This window comes from Equus caballus, chromosome 4 (genome assembly GCF_041296265.1).
Source record: "Equus caballus isolate H_3958 breed thoroughbred chromosome 4, TB-T2T, whole genome shotgun sequence".
NCBI lineage: Eukaryota > Metazoa > Chordata > Mammalia > Perissodactyla > Equidae > Equus > Equus caballus.
The window spans coordinates 24,178,701-24,201,132 of NC_091687.1; positions in this window are offsets into that span (position 1 = coordinate 24,178,701).

A 22,432-nucleotide genomic window follows, 5' to 3' on the forward strand; every position below is an offset into this window, starting at 1 on the left:
ACAAGAATGCTACAGGACTGCATTACTAAAACAGAACTCTCAGTCTTTGTCATTGAATTGCAATAAAATAAAGAGACTCAAAACTCTAGATGAATAAAAAAGATCTTTAACATTGCCTGATTTCAGATTTTCCATTAATGCCAGTGTGTGGAAACTGAGTTAGAACTGATTTTATTTAGGAAAAGTGAAAGAATGTGCCATGTTTGTATTCATAGTGTAGTGGCTTAAATTTGTTTCACTTATGCTCTTTCTTCTCCATTACATGGTTTCATATTACCACGACATTTCCCACTCAAGAAAAAGATGATAATTGTATTTACTATTAAACGAAATATAATAATAAATTGATAAACCACCTCTGCAATTATGAAATGCAACTTCAAAGAAAATAGGTATGAGAAAATATATGAATAAAAATATAAGCAAAAACCTGTAATTTGTTAAAGAAAACAAAGTGAAAAAGGTTATATGACAAAGATATAAAGGCATATAAATGTTCAAATATTAGAAATAATAATATAATAGTCATATTAATGTCCATGGATGCCACATGTGATTGTCTTTAGAGATGGTAAGATGGTGTATGTGGAGATGAGGAATGTAGGGAAATTAAATCATCATCTCTCTTAGTAGGAAGGAAGCTGATAAAAATGTAAATTGATTATTTTGTAAGAGTAGTATAAACATGCTATTTAGAAATATAGAGTTAAATACCAGAATAAATAGCTACAAGTGTTGAATATAGTTGTCACTAAGGACCAGGAATCAGGAGTGGGAAGAAATAAATTAGGAGACAGCTTTCGTCTGTTATAAGGCTAGAATTCAATTTGACTTTTTAAAAATATCTGCAAGTATTGCAGTGAAAAAAATTAAATGAAAAGATTCTGAAGACATATGGAGCATAAATCCAATTATGTATTTAAGTATATCTATATATACACAAATATATTTACATATATATACACACATATGTACATTCATATGTTCTTAAAAATGTTATCAGACAAATGATGAAATGCTCACAGTGTTACCACAGAGCAGTGGGATTATGGTAAATAAAAAAAATTCTTTAATTGTCTGCTAAATACATGTAAGCAGTGTTTTAAGCACTGGGAATGCTAAGATGAATGCAATGCAGACAACCACCACCAAAGATGATGTCTAAAGTGATGTCTCCAAACAATTGAGAGGCAACTCAACTGCGTCACTTCTAGTCAGTTTTTTAATCAATTTATTGTTTTGTCTTTTCTTCCTCATCCTCTGTTACTCTGGGGGTGGGGTGGAGGAGGTAAAAAACTCTGTTGTTACTATTGGATTCAGGGAGTAAAGGCAAAAAATTCTTGATAATTGTCATGTACTACACACTTTCAGAGCATTCATATTTCTATCTGATATCCATAAAGCTATGTTGAATACTCATATATTTTGTAATGCAATAATATTGGATCTTTTACACCAATGCGTTAGTTATTTTGGAAGCTATTTTTGTGGTTTTCTCTGTGTGTTATTTTAATTTAACTTCCCATGTTTCAATCATTTTATTCTTAAACATATGTTCATCAAAGTAATTGCTTTAATGTGAAATGCTGATTGTATTTGCTGTTATTTCTTAATAAGTGTGAGATATTTTTAGATAAATGTCATGAAAATAAAATCCTTACATTATAAGAAAGATATATAACAGAGAAACAGATGAGTAATGGGCTGTGACTCATCACAAATGGGTTCTAAGTTTTACAACAAGAATCTATCAGCAGATAAGAAAATGTAACTGCACAAAGACCAATTGTCTGAGGTTAGTACACAAGCTAATATTAGACCATTTCACTTTTTTCTCCTGAGTGACGTGAACAATATGATTGATTCATTTTGTTGAAAACAAGTGAACAAGACTGGCAAATGCACACTGCTTCAGACCATGAAATCCCAATTGGTCCAATTGCAGATAAATTTATCATGCCTACAGAGATGTTATTATAGCTACAAGTCATGTTCTCTCCATCACAATAACTAGTGAATGAAAGGGGCCAGGGTTTCAGTGTAATCTACTCAAGCGTGTGTCTTCAGACAATTTTTTTTGAATCAGAGGATTCTTCTGTAATTTAATGTTTTTCCTTTTAACACTCTTGACAAATGCCATTACAAAGTCTCTTGACAAGAGGTTTTATGCATTATTTGGAAATGTTTCTTCCGTGATTGTGACCAGTTATATAGGATTAAGAAATACAACTTGTCCACCAAATGGGGCAGATCGAAGTGAGCTATAATCCGAGCTAGTAACTGTAGTAGTATTGTGCATCACATATGAGATAAATCCTGGAAGGCTGTGCTTTGAAAGATGGAAGTCAGACAGAGGATTTATACAAGGAGGCTGAGAAACACTTCAAGGCAGATTCAGAAGTCCAACATCCAAGTTGAGAAACTAAGCCAAGAAACAGGCTGTAGTTGGAAATCACAGATACGATCATAGAATCTACAGAAAAGTAAGTGAGTCCAGGTGAAAAATCAGCAACCTTCACTCTCCTCAGATGGTTTGTCTTCAGTTCAATGTATAGGTCTCATAGCTTCCTTTTCCCCCTAACAAAGCCAACTTGTTGCTGAAAATGGAACCTGGCCTCAAAGCTGATTCTTATCTTCAATCTTCTATCTTTCTCAAACAAACTTGTCCTTTGAGCAAAATGGGCTGGAAAACCTGTGAGATTTGCTGTCACTAATTCTGAGTGTGTGACAGGAAAGAAGCTAGGAGGAGTGTGGATTGGGCCCTTGCCAGGGAAAGCACATAGTGACAATAGATTTCTCAAGATGTACCTCCCAGGTGGCCAGGAACTCCTGGGTTTCAATGGCATGAATGGGGGTGGAGGGAGAGAGAAGGGATTTGTGAAAGGTCTCCAGGTTACACAAATCGAGTGTCCTAGAAAGCCAGCTGAGAAGGGATAGTTTGAAGAAATTCACACTTGGAAAGTTTCCTAGGTTTGTGATTTTATTATTATTGCTGTTAATTCATTTTTTTTCTTATAACAGTAACAGTTTAATAGTAGAAAACGTGGGATATATTTTTAAAGTATTTTTTAAAAAGTTATAGCCATTAATAAATCTCCAATCTAGATGTGATTTCTTCACTAATTTCACTGTTCATGAGAGAGTACACACTCTCAAGACACAAGGTCTGCAACCCAGCTTTGCAGAAATACACAACCAGCCCTACACACAGGTGCCCCCATCTCAAGCCTCAGGATCTGGCTGGAAGATACCATTCCCATCTCTGATACTCTTACTTTGAGACGAGTCAGAGTTGTGATCCCCTACTGAATAGCAGCATTTACGAGAAATGCATTCTTGAAAGAGTGATTTTGGAGGTGCATTATTTGTGTGAAGCCCGGAGCTGAGGTACTGGGAATGTAGATGGAACAATATAACCAAGAAAACTTTTTTCATCTGATCCTTTCTACTTCTTTCTGGTCTAGAGGTATGTATAAACTCCAGTCAAAATGAATTAAAGAAAATTCTAAAGCACAGGTCTTTTACTTTGGCAAACCCTGCATGCTTGTCTTACCTGTAAATGGAGGTTTCATTATAATCATAGTTATTAGTTATTGAGTATTTTGTATGGGTTAAGCACAGTTTCACAAAACATCTTTGTTTTGCATGTCTTGGAAGGTAAGTGGAAAAAATGACGGGCTCTGTTTGTAAAAGCTACAAGGTTACTAACATCCCATTGACGTCTGGTGCAAGAGGTATTGGGTGGAGATATGCAATAGGCCATCTCCTTAATCTTCACAACAGCCCTATGAGATAAAATTGTTGTTATCACTACTTCACAGATTGAGAAAAAAAAGAACAGAAGATTAACTTGTTCAAGGTCACACAGGTAGTATGTGATGGTGTAACTCAATTCTTTACAGTTTACTTTCAGAGCCCAAGCTTTTAACCAGTACGGTATATACCTTACTTTCTGTCAAAATGTTTTGAGCACCCTTGTACTTTAGTCTTGTTCACTCTTGTTTGTATGTGTTGTTTTTCTCCTATAATTAACAATTATATAATTATCTCTCAACACAAACCTGTGACCTAATCTCTAAATTACTAGGACAAAATTTTTTTATAACTTTATAGCCAAAAATTTTATCTGGGGTTTTTGTTTGTTTTGTTTTTATTTGTGAGGAAGATTGGCCCTGATCTAACATCTGTGACCAATCTTCCTCTTTTTGTATGAGAAAGATTGTTGCTGAGCTAACATCTGTGCCAATCTTCCTCTATTTTATGTGGGATGCTGTCACAGGGTGGTTTGACAAGTGGTGCTAGGTCTGTGCTCAGGACCCAAACCTGTGAACCTGGGCCACCAAAGCAGAGCATATAAACTTAACCACTACACCATGGGGCTGACCCCATATCTCAAGATTTATTGTGATTGATATCTTCTTCTCTTCCAAGAAAATATGTTTTCTGCTTTTATTACCAATTTCAGTTTTATAGTTTGTGCATATTTCTTTCTTCAATTAACTATTAGAAACTTACTGGTTACTTTTCTTTTTGTGTGAACTCTTTAAAAATTATTATGTAGTTATCAACTTTTCACAATATTTAAGGCAAATATTTTTCCAAATGATTCTCTATCTTCAATGTTTGGATGATTTCATGTACCATAATTTTATTATTTTATGTAGTCAAAATTATCTTTTCTTAGTAATTTCTTCCTTGCTCTTATGAGTCTTTCTAATTCAGAGGATAGATAATCATTAATTTAGATTATTCAAAGTGTAGTCTGATGACCAATATCTGGCTGAGAACTGGTGGTTACTGGTCAGTAACAGAAATTGAGAAGAGCCATTTGGAAACTTCTATAGCAATGTGACATAGAATTCTATGTCTATTGAGTCTAATAATTAAAAAATAGGTTTAATATTTTGCATCTTTTTCATTTCCATTTTTCTAATAATTCTTTTTAATGCATTTTTATAAAGAATTGCCCATGACATATTTGGAGAAGTTTGACAATCATCAATCTATATTTTTCCTCATCTTCATCACTTGGAGAAGGAGGCAGCATAAAAAAAGGAGTTTTGTGTTTATTTTTTTCTGTTTTATGCACATATGTAATTTAAATGCAAGAAAAAGTTATTTTGGTATATGCTATGTCATATGGTTAAACGTTATTTATAAAAACAATTTTCAGAGTAGCAAAATGGTGGACTAGGAAACTCCAAGTTCTCAATCCCCCATGGAAATGGCAAAAAGAAAAAACACAAGAAGTTGAAGAAGTTGTCTGAACCAACTATGTGGGATCCCTGGAAAATAGTCAAAGGTTCACTTCCAGCAAGCAAATACCAATAAAGAAAAAGTCATCTTCAAAAAGTAGGAAAGTTTTGTGTCATTTTTACTCATCCTTGTACCACCTCCTTCCCAGTCCATTGGTGATCTTGGTCTTGAGCAGATGGCAACTCTGTTCCAAGATCCTCCCCCTTGAACTAGAGGCAGCCGAGCAGACTTTATTTGCAAATTGTTGCATACATTTGTTCTAACTTGTCTGGGGGGATACCTGAAGGAATGACACAAGATACTCATCTTTGTTTTGCATGTCTTGGAAGGTAAGTGGAAAAAATGAAGGGCACTGTTTGTAAAAGCTACAAGGTGACTACAATCCCGTAGATACCTGTTGCAAGAGGTATTAGGTGGAGATGTACAATAGGCCATCAAAGACCCAGAAGAAAAGCTGGGGCAAGATGTTTTAGGAAATTTAGGACACTCAAAAGCAGCCAAATACAGAGGAATTTAGAAAACCACATGCATGCCTGGAGAAGACATATGCTCAGAAAACTACTGAGAAAACCTTAAGCTTTCAACTTGGGATGACCCCTAAGCCAGAACAAGCTTACCTAAGTGATTAAGGAGTGTCCCAGCATAGAGTCAGTCTTTAAAGACTGGAAAGGTGACTATTCTTTTTGTTACTTTTTGATTTTTTTGGCGGTTTTGTTTGCTTGCTTGTTTGTTTCTTTCAGCTCCTGGAACTCAAGAAAATGTCTGTCAAACATTAGCTGAACAGTAGCTAAAGGAATAGAGACTTCAATGATCACACATAAGAAATACTGTTTGTAAAACTAGTTTGGAAAAGTCTCAAATGGACTACTCCAGCCTTCAACATTCAACAATGATAACAACAACAAAGAAATCCTGGGGAGTGGGGAGAATCTGATTTCCAGAGTTCCCACATTATAATAATCAAATGTCCAATTTTCAACTAAAAGAATCACAAGACATACAAAGAAAAAGAAAAAGATGATTCATTCAAAACTTCCAAAAGTTGAAAGTAACCCTGACTGAGGAAGCCTAGATATCATACCTTCTAAACAAAAACTTTAAAACAAGTATCTGAAATATGTTCAAAGAACTAGGGTAAAATATGGACAGAGAAATAGAAGAAATTAAGAAAACAATATATGAACAAATTGAGAATATAAACAAAGAGATACAAATTATAAGGAGGAACCAAAGAGAAATTGTGGAGCTGAAAATTATAACTAAAATAAAAAATTTCCTGTAGGGGCTCAATAGCAGATTTGAGGATGCAGAAGAAGGACCAGTTAACTTGAAGAAAGGAGGATTGAAATTATCAATTCTGAGAAACAGAAAGAAAACAAATAGTCAACTATAACATTAGGATAAAGGGAAGGAAACCACCAAAGCAAAGACGATCTTATCACTCTAACCACAAACTTACAACACAAGTTGGAATAAGAGATGAAAATAACAATTTAGGAGGGGAAGAGGAAAGGGACTAAATCAGTCTAGGCCAAGTAAGAGACCACCAGAAAATGGACTATATTATACATGAGATTCTGAATACAAACTTCAGGGTAGCCACTAAACTAACAAACAGAAAAGAGACACAAAACATAAATAAGGAAAAATCTAAGAAACCCAGCATAAGAAATTGCAGAAGTCAATGGGTAGGCTAAAACACACAGGACAAGAAACAAAGGTAACACAGAAAAACAAGATAATGAGCGACAGAATTACAGCATTAAGCCCTCATGCATCAATAATCACCCTCAATGTAAACGGATTGAACTCTGCAATAAAAAGACATAGAGTGGCAAAATGGATTAAAGAACAAGATCCAACAATTTGTTGCCTCCAGGAAGCACACCTCAGCCCCAAGGACAAACACAGGCTCAGAGTGAAGCGGTGGAAGACAATACTCCAAGCTAATAGCTAACAAAAGAAAGCAGGTGTTGCAATACTTATATCAGACAAAACAGATTTCAAAATAAGGCATGTAAAGAAAGACACAGATAGACATTGTATAATGATCAAAGGGACACTTCATCAAGAAGGAATAATGCTTATAAATGTCTATGCACTCAACACGGGAGCACCAAAGTTCATAAAGCAACAATTAAAAGACCTAAAAGAAGATATTAAAAATAACACAATAATAGTAGGGGACCTCAACACCCCACTCAAATCAGTGGACAGATCATCCAGACAGAAAATCCACAAGGAAACAGTGGAGCTAAACAAAAAGATAAAACAATTGGACTTAAGAGACATATATAGAACACTTCATCCAAAAACAGCAGAGTACACATTCTTCTTAAGTGCGCATGAAACATTCTCAAGGATAGATCATATGTTAGGAAACAAGGCAAGCCTCTACAAATTTAAAAAATTGAAATAATAACAAGCATCTTCTCTGATCATAATGCTGTAAAGTTAGAAATTAATTACAAGAAAAAAGCTGAGAAAGGCACATGGATGTGGAGACTAAACAATACACTATTGAACAAGCAATGGATCATTGAAGAAATTAAAGAAGAAATCAAAAAATACATGGAGACAAATGAAAATGATAACATGCCATATCAACTCATATAGGATACAACAAAAGCTGTGTTAAGAGGTAAATTCATTGCAATACGGACACATATTAACAAATGAGAAAAATCCCAAATAAGCAATCTTAAACTACACCTAACTGAATTAGAGAAAGAAGAACAAACGAAGCCCAAATTCAGCAGAAGGAGAGAAATAATAAAAGTCAGAGAAGAAATAAATGCTATTGAAATGAAAAAGGCAGTAGAAAGCATCAATGGAACAAAGAGCTGGTTCTTTGAGAAGATAAATAAAATTGACAAAGCCCTACCCAGACTTACAAAGAAAAGAAGGGAGAAAGCTCAAATAAACAAAATCAGAAATGAAAGAGGAGAAATAACAACAGACTCTGCAGAAATACAATGGATTATAAGAGAATACTACAAAAAACTATATGCCAACAGAATGGATAACCTAGAGGAAATGGATAAACTCTTGGACTCCTACAATCTCCCAAAGCTCACTCAAGAAGAGGCAGACAATTTGAACGACCAATCACAAGGAAAGAGATTGAAACAGCAATCAAAAGCATCCCAAAGAATAAAACCCCAGGACCAGATGGCTCTCCTGGGGAATTCTACCAAACTTTCAGAGAGGATATAATACCTATCATTTTCAAGCTATTCCAAAAAATTAGGGAGTATGGAACACTCCCTAACACGTTCTATGAGGCCAACATCATGCTGATACCAAAGCCTGACAAGAACAGCATGAAAAAAGAGAACTACAGGCCAATATTGCTGATGAACATAGATGCAAAAATTCTCAACAAAATCTTGGCAACCCAAATTCAGCAATTCATAAAAAGGATCATACATCATGATTAGGTGGGATTCACACCAGGAACACAGGGATGCTTCAATATCTGCAAATCAATCAACATGAAACACCACATCAACAAACTGAGGAATAAAAACCACATGATAGATGCAGAGAAAGCATATGACAAGATCCAACAGCCATTTATGATAAAAACTCTGAACAAAATGGGGATAGAAGGGAACTACCTCAACATAATAAAGGCCCTATATGACAAACCCACAGCCAACATCATAGTGGGCAAAAACTGAGCGCCATCCCCCTGAAAACAGGAACGAGACAAGGATGCCCTCTATCACCACTCTTCTTTAACATAGTACTGTAGGTCCTGCCGAGAGCAAATAGGCAAGAAAAAGGAATAAAAGAAATCCAAATAGGGAGGAAAGAAGTGAAACTCTCACTGTTCCCAGATGACATGATCTTATATATAGAAAACCCCAAAGAATCCACTGGAAAACTTTTAGAAGTAAGCAACAACTACAGCAAAGTTGCAGGGTATAAAATCAATTTGCATAAATCAATAGCATTTCTATACTCTAATAACGAACTAAAAGGAAAAGAACCCAAGAACACAATACCATTCACAATCGCTACAAAAAGAATAAAATACCTCAGGGTGAATTTAACTAAGGAAGTGAAAGACCTATACAATGAAAATTACATGGCTTATCTGAAAGAAACTGATGACTACATAAAGAGATGGAAAGACATCCCATGTACATGGATTGGAAAAATAACCATAGTTAAGATGTCCATTGTACCTAAAGCAATCTACAGATTCAACGCTATCCCAATCAGAATCTCAATGACATTCTTTACAAAATTAGAACAAAGAATCCTAAAGTTCATATGGGGTAACAAAAGACCCCAAATTGCTAAAGCAATCCTGAGAAAAAAGAACAAAACGGGAGGCATCACAATCCCTGACTTCAAAACATACTACAAAGCTACAGTAGTCAAAACAGCATCGTACTGGTACAAAAACAGGTGTGCAGATCAATGGAACAGAATTGAAAGCCCAGAAATAAAACCACACAGCTATGGACAACTAATCTTTGACAAAGGAGCTGAGGGCCTACAATGGAGAAAAGAAAGCCTTTTCAACAAATGGTGCTGAAAACTGGAAAGCCACCTGTAAAAGAATGAAACCTGAACATTCTTTCTCACCATTCACCAAAATAAACTCAAAATGGATCAAAAACCTAAAGGTGAGACCTGAAACAATAAGGCTTCTAGAAGAAAATGTAGGCAGTACACTCTTTGACATCAGTATTAAAAGGATCTTTTTGGACACCATGTCTTCCCAGAGAAGGGAAACAATAGAAAGAATAAACAAATGAGACTTCATCAGACTAAAGAGTTTCTTCAAGGCAAATGACAACAGGATTGAAACAAAAAAACAACCCACTAACTGGGAAAAAATATTTGCAAGTTATACATTTGACAAAGGCTTAATATCCATAATACATAAAGAACTCACACAACTCAACCACAAAATATCAAACAACCTGATCAAAAAGCGGGCAGGAGACATGAACAGACATTTCTCCAAAGAAGATATAAGGATGGCCAATAGGCACATGAAAAGATGTTCATCATTGCTGATCATCAGGGAAATGCAAATCCAAACTACACTAAGATATCACCACAACTAGAAGGACCCACAAAGAATAATATACAACTATGTACTGGTGGGGGGGGGGGTGCTTTGGGGATAAAAAGGAAAAAAAATAAAATCTAAAAAAAGAAAAGCTACACTAAGATATCACCTTACACTTATTAGAATGACAAAAATATCTAAAACTAAAAGTAACAAATGTTGGAGAGGTTGTGGAGAAAAAGGAACCCTCATACACTGCTGGTGGGAATGCAAACTGGTGCAGCCACTGTGGAAAACAGTATGGAGATTCCTCAAAAAGTTAACAAATAGAACTACCATATGACCCAGCTATCCCACAACTGGGTATCTATCCAAAGAAATTGAAGTCAGCAATTCCAAAAGTCCCATGCACCCCAATGTTCATTGCAGCATTATTTACAATAGCCAAGATGTGGAAGCAACCTAAATGCCCATCAATAGATGATTGGATAAAGAAGATGTGGTATATATACAGAATGGAATACTACTCAGATGTAAAAAAGAACAAAATCCTCCCATTTGCAACAACGTGGATGGACCTTGAGGGAATTATGTTAAGTGAAATAGGCTAGATAGAGAAGGACAATCTCTGTATGACTCCACTCATATAAGGAATTTAAAAATGTAGACAAAGAGAACAGATTAGTTGCTACTGGGGAAAGGTGGGGTGGGGGGTGGGCACAAAGGGTGAAGGGGTGCACCTACAACACGACTGACAAACAATAACGTACAACTGAGATTTCACATGATTGTAACATCATTAACTGAATAAAATTTTTAAAAGACACATGCATAAAAATAATTATAAATCTATGGCTTTGTGCACACAATGTACAAAGATGTAATTTGTGATATCGATAACATAAAAGGAGAAGGATGGAGCTATATAAGAATAGAATTTTTATATGTGATTGAAGTTAAGTTGGTATGAATTCAACTTAGATTTGTATAATTTTAAGATGTTACATGCAATTCTCATATTAACCACAAGGAAAATATCCATAGAATATGCACAAAAGGAAATGAGAAGATAATCAAAAGATGCCATCATAAAAAATCAATTGAACAGAAAAGAAGGCAGGAATGGCAGTAATAATGGACAAAAAGACACATAGAAAACAATAAAATGGAAGAAGTCCTTCCTTAACAGTAATTACTCTAAATGTAAATGTATTAAATTCTCCAGTTAAAAGGCAGAGATTGGCAAAAGAAAAAGAACACTTTTTAACACACAATCCAACTATATGCTGTCTACAACAGAATCACTCTAGTTTTAGAGACACAAATTGGCTGAATGTGAAAGGATAGAAAAAGACATTCCATGAAAATAGTAACCAAAAGAGTACTGGAGTGACTATACATAGATCAGATAAATAGACTTTAAGTCAAAAACTGTTTCAACAGACAAATAGGACATTATATATGGATAAAAGGAGTAAATTCACCAAGAAGATATAACAAATATGAGCATATATGCACCAAACACTAGAGCCCCGAAATATATGAAGCAAACACTGACAGAATTGACAGTAGAAATAAACAGTTCTACAATACTGGTTGGAGTCTTTAATATTCCACTTACAGCAATGGATGGAACAACCAGACATAAGATCAATAAGGAAATACAAGACTTGAACAACACTATAAACCAAGTGGAGCCAACAGACAAATGCAAAACTCTCACTCAATGATAGTAGAACACACATTTTTGTCAGGTGCACATGAAACATTCTCTAAGATAGACCCATGTTAGGCCACAAAACAAATCTGAATAAATATAAAAAGACTGACATCATACAAAGTTATCTTTCCAAATCACAATGGAATTAAACTAGAAATCAATAAGGGGAGACAAATAGGAAAATTCACAAATATGTGGAAATTAAACAATATACTATTAAACAACTGATGGATGAAAAAAGAAATCACAAGAGAAATTAGAAAATACCTTTCATAAATGAATGTGAAAGCACAAACTACCAGAACTTATGGAATTCAGTGAAAGTAGTGCTAAGAAGGGAATTTATAGCTTAAACTTTTACATTACACAGAAGAAAGATCTGAGATCAATAACCTAATTTTACACCTTAAGGAACTGGAAAAAGAAGAGCAAACTAAAACCAAACCCAGCAGAAGGAAGGAAATAATAAAGATTAGAGTGGTGATAAATACAAGAGAATAGAAAAACAGCAGAGAAAATCAGTAAAACCAAAAGTTGGTTCTTTGAAAGGATCAAAAGAATTCACAAGCCTTTAGCTAGATCGACTAAGAAAAAAAATGAGAACACAAATTACTCAATTCAGAAATGAAAGGGGGAACATTACTACCAATTTTACAGAAATAAAAAAATTATAGGAGTACTATGAGGGCCAGCCCTGTGGCCAGGTGGTTAAATTTGTGAGCTCTCCTTCAGCAGCTCAGGGTTTCACCAGTTCAGATCCTGGGTGCAGACATGGCACCGCTTGTCAGGCCATGTTCAGGTGGTGTCCCACATAGCACAACCTCAGCCCCTCACAGAAGAATACACAACTATGTACCGGGGGCTTTGGGGAGAAGAAGAAGAACAAAAAAGAAGATTTGCAACAGATGTTAGCTCAAGTGTCAATCTTTAAGGGAAAAAAAGAGTGCTATGAAGAACTGTACACCAACAAATGGGATAACCTACATAAAATGGACACACAATCTACCAAAACTGAATTATGAAGAAACAGAAACTGTGAATATACCTATAACTAGCAATGAGATTGAATCAAAATAAAAAACCTCTTACAAAGAAAAGTCTTGGAACAGTTGGCTTCAATACTGAATTCTACCGAACATTTAAGGGAGAAATAAAACCAATCTTCTCAAACTCTTCCAAAAAGATTGAAGTGGATAAACACTTCCAAACTCAGTATATGAAGCCAGCATTATTCTGCTACCAAAGCCAGACAAAGCTACCACAAGAAAAGAAAACTACATATCAATATCCCTAATGAATATTGATTCAGCAATCCTGAACAAAATACTGACAAAGTTCAGCAACATATTAAAACAATTATAGACCATGACCAATGAGATTTATTACCAGTATGCAAGGATGGTTCAATATATGAAAATCATTCAGTGTAATATACCACATTAGTAGAATAAAGGGAAACTCACATGATCATCTCAATAGTTGCAGAAAAAGCATTTGACAAAATTTAACAGTCTTTCATTATTAAAACACTAAATAAACTGGGAATAGAAGATCTCCTTGACATACTAAAGGCCATATGTAAACAACTCACAGCTAACATCACACTCAGTGGTGAAAGACTGAAAGCTTTTCCCCTAGAACGGAAGCAAGGTGAAAATGCCTGCTTTCACTACTTCTATTCAACATAGTTTGGAAAGTTCTAGCCAAAACAATTAGCCAGGAAAAGGCTTCCCAATTGGAAAGGAAGAAGTAAAATTACTTGTTTGCAGATGAAATGACCTTAAATGTGGAAAACCCGAAAGCTTGTACACATACATACAAACCCTTGTTATAGCTAGTAGATGAATTCAGCAAAGTTGCAGGATAAAAAATCAACACAAAAAATTGGTTACATTTCTATATAACAATGAATGATCCAAAAAAGAAATTAAGAAAACAATTGCACTTACGGTGAAAAACCTTCATGACATTGGATCTGACAATAATTTCTTGGATAAGACACCAAAAGCGCAAGCAACAAAAAAAAAAGTAGATAAATTAGACTTCCTACAATTAAAAATGTTTGTGCAGCCAAAGACGCTATAAAGAGATTGAAAAGACAATCCACATAATGGAAGAGAATATTTGCAAATCATATATCTGATGATATTAGTATCCAGAACATATAAAGAATTTCTACAACTCAACTAAAATAACCTAATTAAAAAATGGGCAAAGGACTTGAATAGACATTTGTCTAAAGAAAGCGTACATAGGAAAAGATGGCTAACATCACTAGCCATTAGGGAAATGCAATTGAAAGCCACAATGAGATACCATTTCACATATAACACATTAGAATAGCTATTATTTTTTGAAATAGAAAATAAATGTTCATAAGGATGTGGAGAAAATGGAACACTGTGCATTGCTGGTGGGAATGTAAAATTGTGCAGCCACTGTGGAAAACAATTTGTTGATTCTTCAAAAATTAGGGGCTGGCCCCGTGGCGGAGTGGTTAAGTTCGTGCGCTCCGCTGCAGGCGGCCCAGTGTTTCGTTAGTTTGAATCCTGGGCGCGGACATGGCACTGCTCATCAGACCACGCTGAGGCAGCGTCCCACATGCCACAACTAGAAGAACCCACAACAAAGAATATACAACTATGTACCGGGGGGCTTTGGGGAGAAAAAGGAAAAAATAAAAAAATATTTAAAAAAAATATTAAACATAGAATTACCATATGATATAGTAATTCACTTCTAGGTATATACTAAAAAGAATTGAAGGCAGGGACTCAAACACATACAGCAATTTGTGTCCTCTCTTTTTTTTTTAGCCTGGCTGGAAGCTTATTGATTTTACTGATCTTTTCAAAGAACCATCCTTTGGTTTCATTGATTTTTCTCTGTTGATTTCCTGTTGTCAATTTCATTGATTTCTATTCTAATTCTTTACTATTATTTTTACTTCTGCTTACGTTGGTTTTAATTTCCTCTTCTTTTTCTAGTTTCTTAAGAAAAAACGGTAGAAACTTAGGTATTAATTTTAGATCTTTTTTCTTTTCTAGCATATGCATTCATCACAGAATTACTACTAACAATAGCCAAAAGGTAGAAACATCCCAAATATCCATCAATAGATGACTATATAAACAAAATGTGATATATATTCACAACGGAATATTATTCAACCTTAAAAAGAATGGAACAGAATTGAAAGCCGAGAAATAGAACCACACATCTATGGACAACTCATCTTTGACAAAGGTGTTAAGAACATACAATGGAGAAAGGAAAGTTTCTTCAATAAATGATGTTGGGAAAACTGGAGAGCCACATGCAAAAGAATGAAAGTAGACCACTATTTTTCACCTTACACAATAATTAACTCAAAATGGATTAAAAACTTGAAGGTAAGACGTGAAATCATAAAACTTCTGGAAAAAAATATAGGTAGTCTTTTATTGTTTTGTTGTAATTGTAAATGGGATTTTATTCTTGAGTTCTTTTTTTGTTAATTCATTCTTAGAGTATAGAAATGCAAATGATTTTTGCAAGTTGATTTTGTACCCAGCAACTTTGCTGTAGTTGTTGATTATTTCTAATAGTTTTCCAATGAATTCTTTAGTGTTTTCCATATATAAAATCATGTTGCATGCAAACAGGAAGAATTTCACTTCTTCCTTTCCAATTTAGATTCTTTTTACTTCTTTTTCTTGGCTAATTGTTCTGAACAAAATTTCCAGTACTGCATTGAATAAGAGTCTTGAGGGTGGGCTCGCTTGTTTTATTCCTGTTATCAGAGGGATAGCTTTCAGTTTTTCCCCATTTAGTATGATATTGTTTGTGGCTTTTTCATAATGGCCTTTCTTATGTTGAGGTACATTCCTTCTATACCCATTTTATTGATAGTTTTTGTAATAAATGGATGTTGGATCTTCTCAAATGCTTTCTCTGCATCTATTGAAGTGATTATGTGATTTTTATTCCTCATTTTGTTAATGTAATGTATCATATTGATTGATTTGAGGATGGTGAGTCATCCCTGTGTCCCTGGTATAAATCCCACTTGATCATAGTATATGATCTTTTTGATATATTGCTGTATTTTGTTTGACAATGTTTGTTGAGGATTTTTGCATCTGTGTTCATCAACGATATTGGCCTGTAATTTTCCTCCTTTGTGTTGTCCTTGACTGGCTTTGGGATCAAAGTGATGTTGACCTCATAGGATGTGTTAGTGAGTATTCTGTTTCCCTCAATTTTCTGGAATAGTTTGAGAAGGATATTTTATTAAATCTTTGAATGTCTGGTAGAATTCTCCAGGGAAGTCGTCTGATCCTGGACTTTCATCTTTTGGGAGTCTTTTGATTACTGTTTCAATCTCTTTACTTGTGATTTCTCCCATTAGATGATCTATTTCTTCTTGATTCAGCTTTGGGAGGTTGTAAGAGTCTAAGAATTTATCCACTTCTTCTAGGCTGTCCAATTCATTGGCATAGAGTTTTTCTTAATATTCTTTTATAATCTTTTGTATTTCTGTGGTATCCATAGCAATTTCTCCTCTTTCATTTCTAATTTTATTTATTTGAGCTTTCTCTCTTTTTTCCTTGAGTCTGGTTATGTGAGTCTGGCTAATGGTTTGTCAACTTGTTTATCTTCTCAAAGAACAACTTCCTTGTTTCACTGATCATTTCTACTGTCTTTTTTTTCAATTTCTGCTCTGATTTCCATTATTTCCCTCCTTCTGATTTTGAGCTTTGTTTTTTTTCTAGTTCTGTTAGGTGTCGTTTAAGATTTCTTCTTTGGAATTTTTCCTGGTTGTTAACGTGAGACTGTATTGCAATTAATTTCCCTCTTAAGACCCCTTTTGCCCCATCCCATATAAGTTGGTATGGTATGTTTTCATTTTCATTTATCTCAAGATTTTTTTTATTTCTCTTTTAATTTCTTCAATGACCCATTGGTTGTTCAGTAACATGTTGTGCAGTCTCCATATCTTTGTCTGTTTCTCTGCTTTTTCTTGTAGTTAATTTCTAGTTTTACAGTATTACAGTCAGAAAAGACGCTTGATATGATTTCAATTTTCTTAAATTTATTGAGGCTTGCCTTGTTTCCCAACATATGATCTAACCTTGAGAATGTTGGATGTGCAGTTGAGAAAAATTTGTATTCTGTTGTTTTGGAATATAGTGTTCTATATACATCTATTAAATCCATCTGGTCTAGTTTTTCATCAATTTCCACTGTTTCTTTGTTGATTTTCTGTCCAGATTACCTATCCATTGATGTGAGTGAGGTGTTGAGGTCCCCTACCATTATTGTGTTATTTTCTCCTTTTAGTTTTGTTAATACTTACTATATGTACTTTGGTGCTCCTGTGTTAAATGTTTATGTGTTATGTGTTATGTCTTTTTGGTAGAGTCCCTTTTATCATTATATACTGCCCTTCTTTGTTTCTCTTTACCTGTTTTATCTTGTAGTCTCCTTTGTCTGATATAAGTGTGGCAACACCTGCTTTCTTTTGTTTGCCATTAGCTTGGAGTATCATCTTCCATCCCTTCATTCTGAGCCAGTGTTTGTGTTTGGTGCAGAGGTGTGTTCCTGAAGGAAGCATATTTTGGGGTCTTGTTTTTTAATCCATCCTGTCATTCTGTGTCTTTTTATTAGAGAATTCAATCCTTTTACATTTAGAGTGATTATTGATATATGAGAAGTTAATGTTGCCATTTTATTGCTCATTTTCTGATTCTCCTACATTTCCTTTGTTTCGCATCCCCTGTATTTCAGGTTGACAATTCAGTTAGGTAGTTTTTTCTGCTGGTTTCCTTAGTTTTCTCCTTATTTATTATTTGTGTCTCTGTTCTACTTATTTTTTTGGTGGTTATCATGAGGTTTACATGAAACGTCTCATAGATGAGATCATTCATTTTCTGATAACATCTTATTTTCTTAGACTAAGCCAGTTCAATCCCTTTCCTCTTCTCCTCCTAAGTTGTTTTTCTCACAAGTTATTTCGTCTTGTGTTGTGAGTTTGTGGTTAAACTGACAAGATTATATTTATTTTTGGTGTTGTCCTTCCCTTTATCTTTAATGATATACTTGAGCATTTGCTAACCTGTCATGATGGATAACTAAGATTTTCTGATTTTGTCTACCTATTTATCTCCTTACTCTGAGCTTTGTCACTGCTCTCTTCTTTTTTTTTTTCAGGTATGAGGGCCTTCTTGAGAATTTCTTATAGAGAGTGTCTTGTGGTCATGAACTCCCTTAGCTTTTATCTGGAAAACTTTTTATTTCTCCATCATATCTGAAGGATATTTTTTTCTGGATAGAGTATTCTTGGTTGAAAGTTTTTGTCTTGCAAAGATTTGAATATATCATTTCACTCTCTCCTACTCTGTAAGGTTTCTGCTGAGAAATCCACTGAAAGCATTATAGGGGTTCCTTTGTAAATTATTTTCTTTGGGCTTGCTGCCCTTAGTATTTTTCCTTTGTCATTGACTTTTGCCAGCTTCACTACTATATGCCTTGCAGCAGTTTTGCATTGATATAATTAGGAGATCTGTTGATCTCTCTTACTTTTAATTCCAGCTCTTTCCCCAGGATTTGGAAGTAATCTGCTATTATTTCTTTGAACAAGCTCTCTGGTCCTTTCTCACTCTATTCTCACTCTGGTATACCTATAATATTTATGTTGCATTTCCTAATTCAGTTGGATATTTATCAAGAATTTCATCATTTCTTTTTTAGTGTTAGTTTTCTCTCCTCCTACATCTGAAGCATTTCTATATTTCTATCATCAATTTTTCTGACTCATTCCTCCACAATATCAGCTCCATTGTTCAGGGAATCCATATTCTTCTTTATCTCATCCATTATGTTTTTCATCTCTGATATTTCTGATTAGTTCTTCTTTATAGTTTCAATCTCTTTTGTCAAGTAGGTCCTGAATTCATTGAACTATCTATCTTCATTTTCCTGTGACTCATTGACTTTTTTATTGATAGCTATTTTGAAACCTTTGTCATTTAGATTATACATTTCTGTGCCTTCAGGATTGATTTCTGTATACTTGTCATTTTCCTTCACGTCTGTATATTTAACATTTTTTCATTCTGGTAGACAGCATAGATTTGTGCTTCTGCATTGTGATAGTATTTGATTGATGGTTCCACCTACTGTCACTGCATGGAGGTCAAGAGCTGCATATTCTGAGCCTGCCATGATCCATGGCACAGCTCCCAGGTGCTGAACAGGGACGTGGTGGATGGGGGGCTTTTGTTCTCCTGCACTATCTCAGGGACTTCTCACCGTGCCCTCACTATTTACTCTCCCAGGGTGTTAGCTTGATGGAAACCCCCCCCAGGATGGCTACTCACTTCTGTGTAAGGCTTTCTCCCCGGGCTGTGAGGGACTTTTGAGAGCAATGGTGTTCCTGTGGAGAGCCACCCACTCCCTTTTTCCTCTGCAAGCCACGTGCCATCTCTGGGTCACTGCCTTTAGGGTAGGAAGTAAAGAATTCTCTTACCTCATTGCACTTCCTTAGGGGTGGTTCTGGCACCTCCACCTTCACACATAAGTCTTCATGGGACTCTCAGACATCTTTTGTGTTGTGTGGGTGTCCTGTTGGAATAAGAATATCCTTATCTTGTACCTCAGAGGGGAGAGTTTATGGGGAGAGTCTACTCTGCCTTGATGCTGACATCACTCCTCTGTCTTGGCTGAAAGTTTTCCTATTTCAGAATTTTGAATATATCAAAATTCTCTCCTAGCATGTAAGGTTTCTGCTGAGAAAGTCTTATAGGGGTTCTTTTGTAGGTTGACATCTTCCCTCTTGCTGCCTTTAATATATTTTCTTTGTAATTGACCTTTGCCATTTTTGATATATTACTTGGAAAAGATCTTTTTACATTAATGTATTTAGGAGTTCTATTAGCTACTTTTATTTGTAGTTCTAGCCTCTTCAACAGATTTGGAAAGTTCTCTGCTGTTGCTTCTTTGAAAAAGCTCTCTGCTCCTTTCTCCTCCCTTCTCTCTCTGGATACCTATGATCCTTATGTTGCATTTTCTAATTGAGTAGGATATTTCTCAGAGAATTTCTTTATTTCTTTTTAGTCTTAGTTCTCTCTTTCCACCATCTGAAGCATTTCTATATTTTTGTCCTCAAAATGGCTAATTCTGTTCTCCATAATACCAGCTCTGTTATTTAAGGACTCTAGATTTTTCTTTATCTCATTCATTGTGGATTTCATCTCCAATATATCTGATTTTTTTATGGTTTCAATCTCTTTTGTGAAGAATTTCCTCTGTTCATTAATTTTATCCCTGATTTCATTGAATTGTCTTTCAGAGTTGTCTTGCAATTCATTGAGTAGTTTCATGATGACTATTTTGAATTCTCTGTCATTTAAATTGTAAATTTCAGGGCTGACCCTGTGGCCAAGTGGTTAAGTTTGCATGTTCTGCTTCGGCAGCCCAGCATCTCACCAGTTCGGATCCTGGACATGGACATGTCACTGCTAGTCAAGCCATGCTGAGGCAGTCTCCCACATGCCACAACTAGAAGGACCCACAACTAAAAATATGCAACTATATACTGTGGGGCTTTGGGGGTAAAAAGTAAAAATAAGACCTAAAAAAAAGAAATTTAAATTGGAAATTTCTGTGCCTTCAGATTTGATTTCTAGGTGCTTATTGTTTTCTTTCTGGTCTGGAGTGTTAATATACCTCTTCAAACTATTTGGTAGGGTGAATTTACCCCTTCACATAGTGGTAGCATCTGGTTGCAGAATTTACCTGCTGCCACACGTGGGGGCAGGAGCTTTGTATTCTGGGCCTGCTATAATCCTGGAAGCTATGCCTGTCCTTAAGAAGCTATACTGACAAGGGCTGTCTGTTTTGCACACTTGTCATCACTGCTTTACAAGCAGATGTGCAGGCACTCTGGTGGGAGTCCCTTGCTCTGGTTGACTGAGATGGGCTCCAGGTGGAGGGCAGGGTGGTTTGTTTCACATGCATGATAATGGGGTGCTTCAGATCTGTACTCACTCTCTGCCCTCCTGTGGTGATCCCCTTGGTGAAGACACACCCACAATTGCTTAGCCTTCCTGGTGTGGAGCTTTCCCACAGGCTGGGAGGCATCTCTGAGAGTGAAGATGTTCCCATGGACTGTAGCCTCTCCCCCTTCTCTTCTGAAAGCTGCACACAGACCAGTTCCCTTTGTTGCTGCCATTGGGGGAGGGAGAAGAGATCCCCTTTCCTCCTTCCACTGCCTCTTGGGAGATCCTGCACTGCCATATTCAGATGTATGGTTGCATGGATCTCTCAGACCTCTCTTGTGTTGTGTGAAAGTTCTGTGTTGGTTTATAAGTTTCCTTTTCATTGTATGTTAGGTGGGAGATTCTAAGAGTAAAGAACACTCTTCCATGATGCTGATGTCACTCTATGTGATGAAATTTTTAAAAATGCCTACTGAGCTTCTGCCAGATTTTGTACTGATTAACTATTTGTTGCTCTGTAGAATTTTGTCTGTATATATTCTGTATTTTAATGCTTTGCCAATTTTTATTAGTTGAAAAATCTCAATTTGGGGCTTAGCATTTAGTAATCATAAGGTCTTAATTTTTAACTTAAATTTTTTATTTTGAGATCATTGTAGATTTAAATGCAATTGTAAGAAATACCACAAGGAGATTCTGTTTATCTTTGATTCAGTTCCCCCCAATGGAAATAACTTGTGAAGCTGTAGTACAGTATCACAACCGCATCTCTTCACGATGGCAGCATAGGCAGACTCTGAACTCACCTCCTCCCATGAACACAACCAGGTTACAACTATTTTTGGAAAAATTACCCTGGAGAGAAAACTGATAACTGGATAAAAAGAACCCCCACAACAAGGGACAGTCCTGAATGAGGAAGAAGAAACAGAAATTCCTTCTAGAGAGAAAAAAGCCACCTTCATGAGCTGCAGAGATTCACAGCTGGCAGGGCAGAGGCCACCCTCAGGTACACAGCCCTCCCTGGAGTAGTGGGGTCTGAAAAAACCCGGCTCTTAATGGGCCTATGCACAAATCCACCCATCACAGAGAGCAACCTAAAATCACCAGAGCAAAGGCTGCACAGTCCTTTGGTGAAAAAGGACTCTCCTGGTAGGCTCTGAGGGCATCTCAGTGATAAGTGAGACCTCTCCAGAGACTGAGACATTGGTCACAGCTGTTGTTGTGACCTAGTACAGGCATACTGGCACAGATGCTGGCAGACACCATTGCAGCTCTTCCCCTGGCCTGTTAGTTCAGGGGTCTGTCACACCCACTTGAGTGCAGATTTAATACAGTTTAGTCAGGGCAAGCAGATTGTCCTAGGGTCAGGCCCCACCCAAAAACAAGCCCTCAGGCTCCTAGTTGGCATGCATAGGCTGGGTGCTATGATCCTCAACCAGC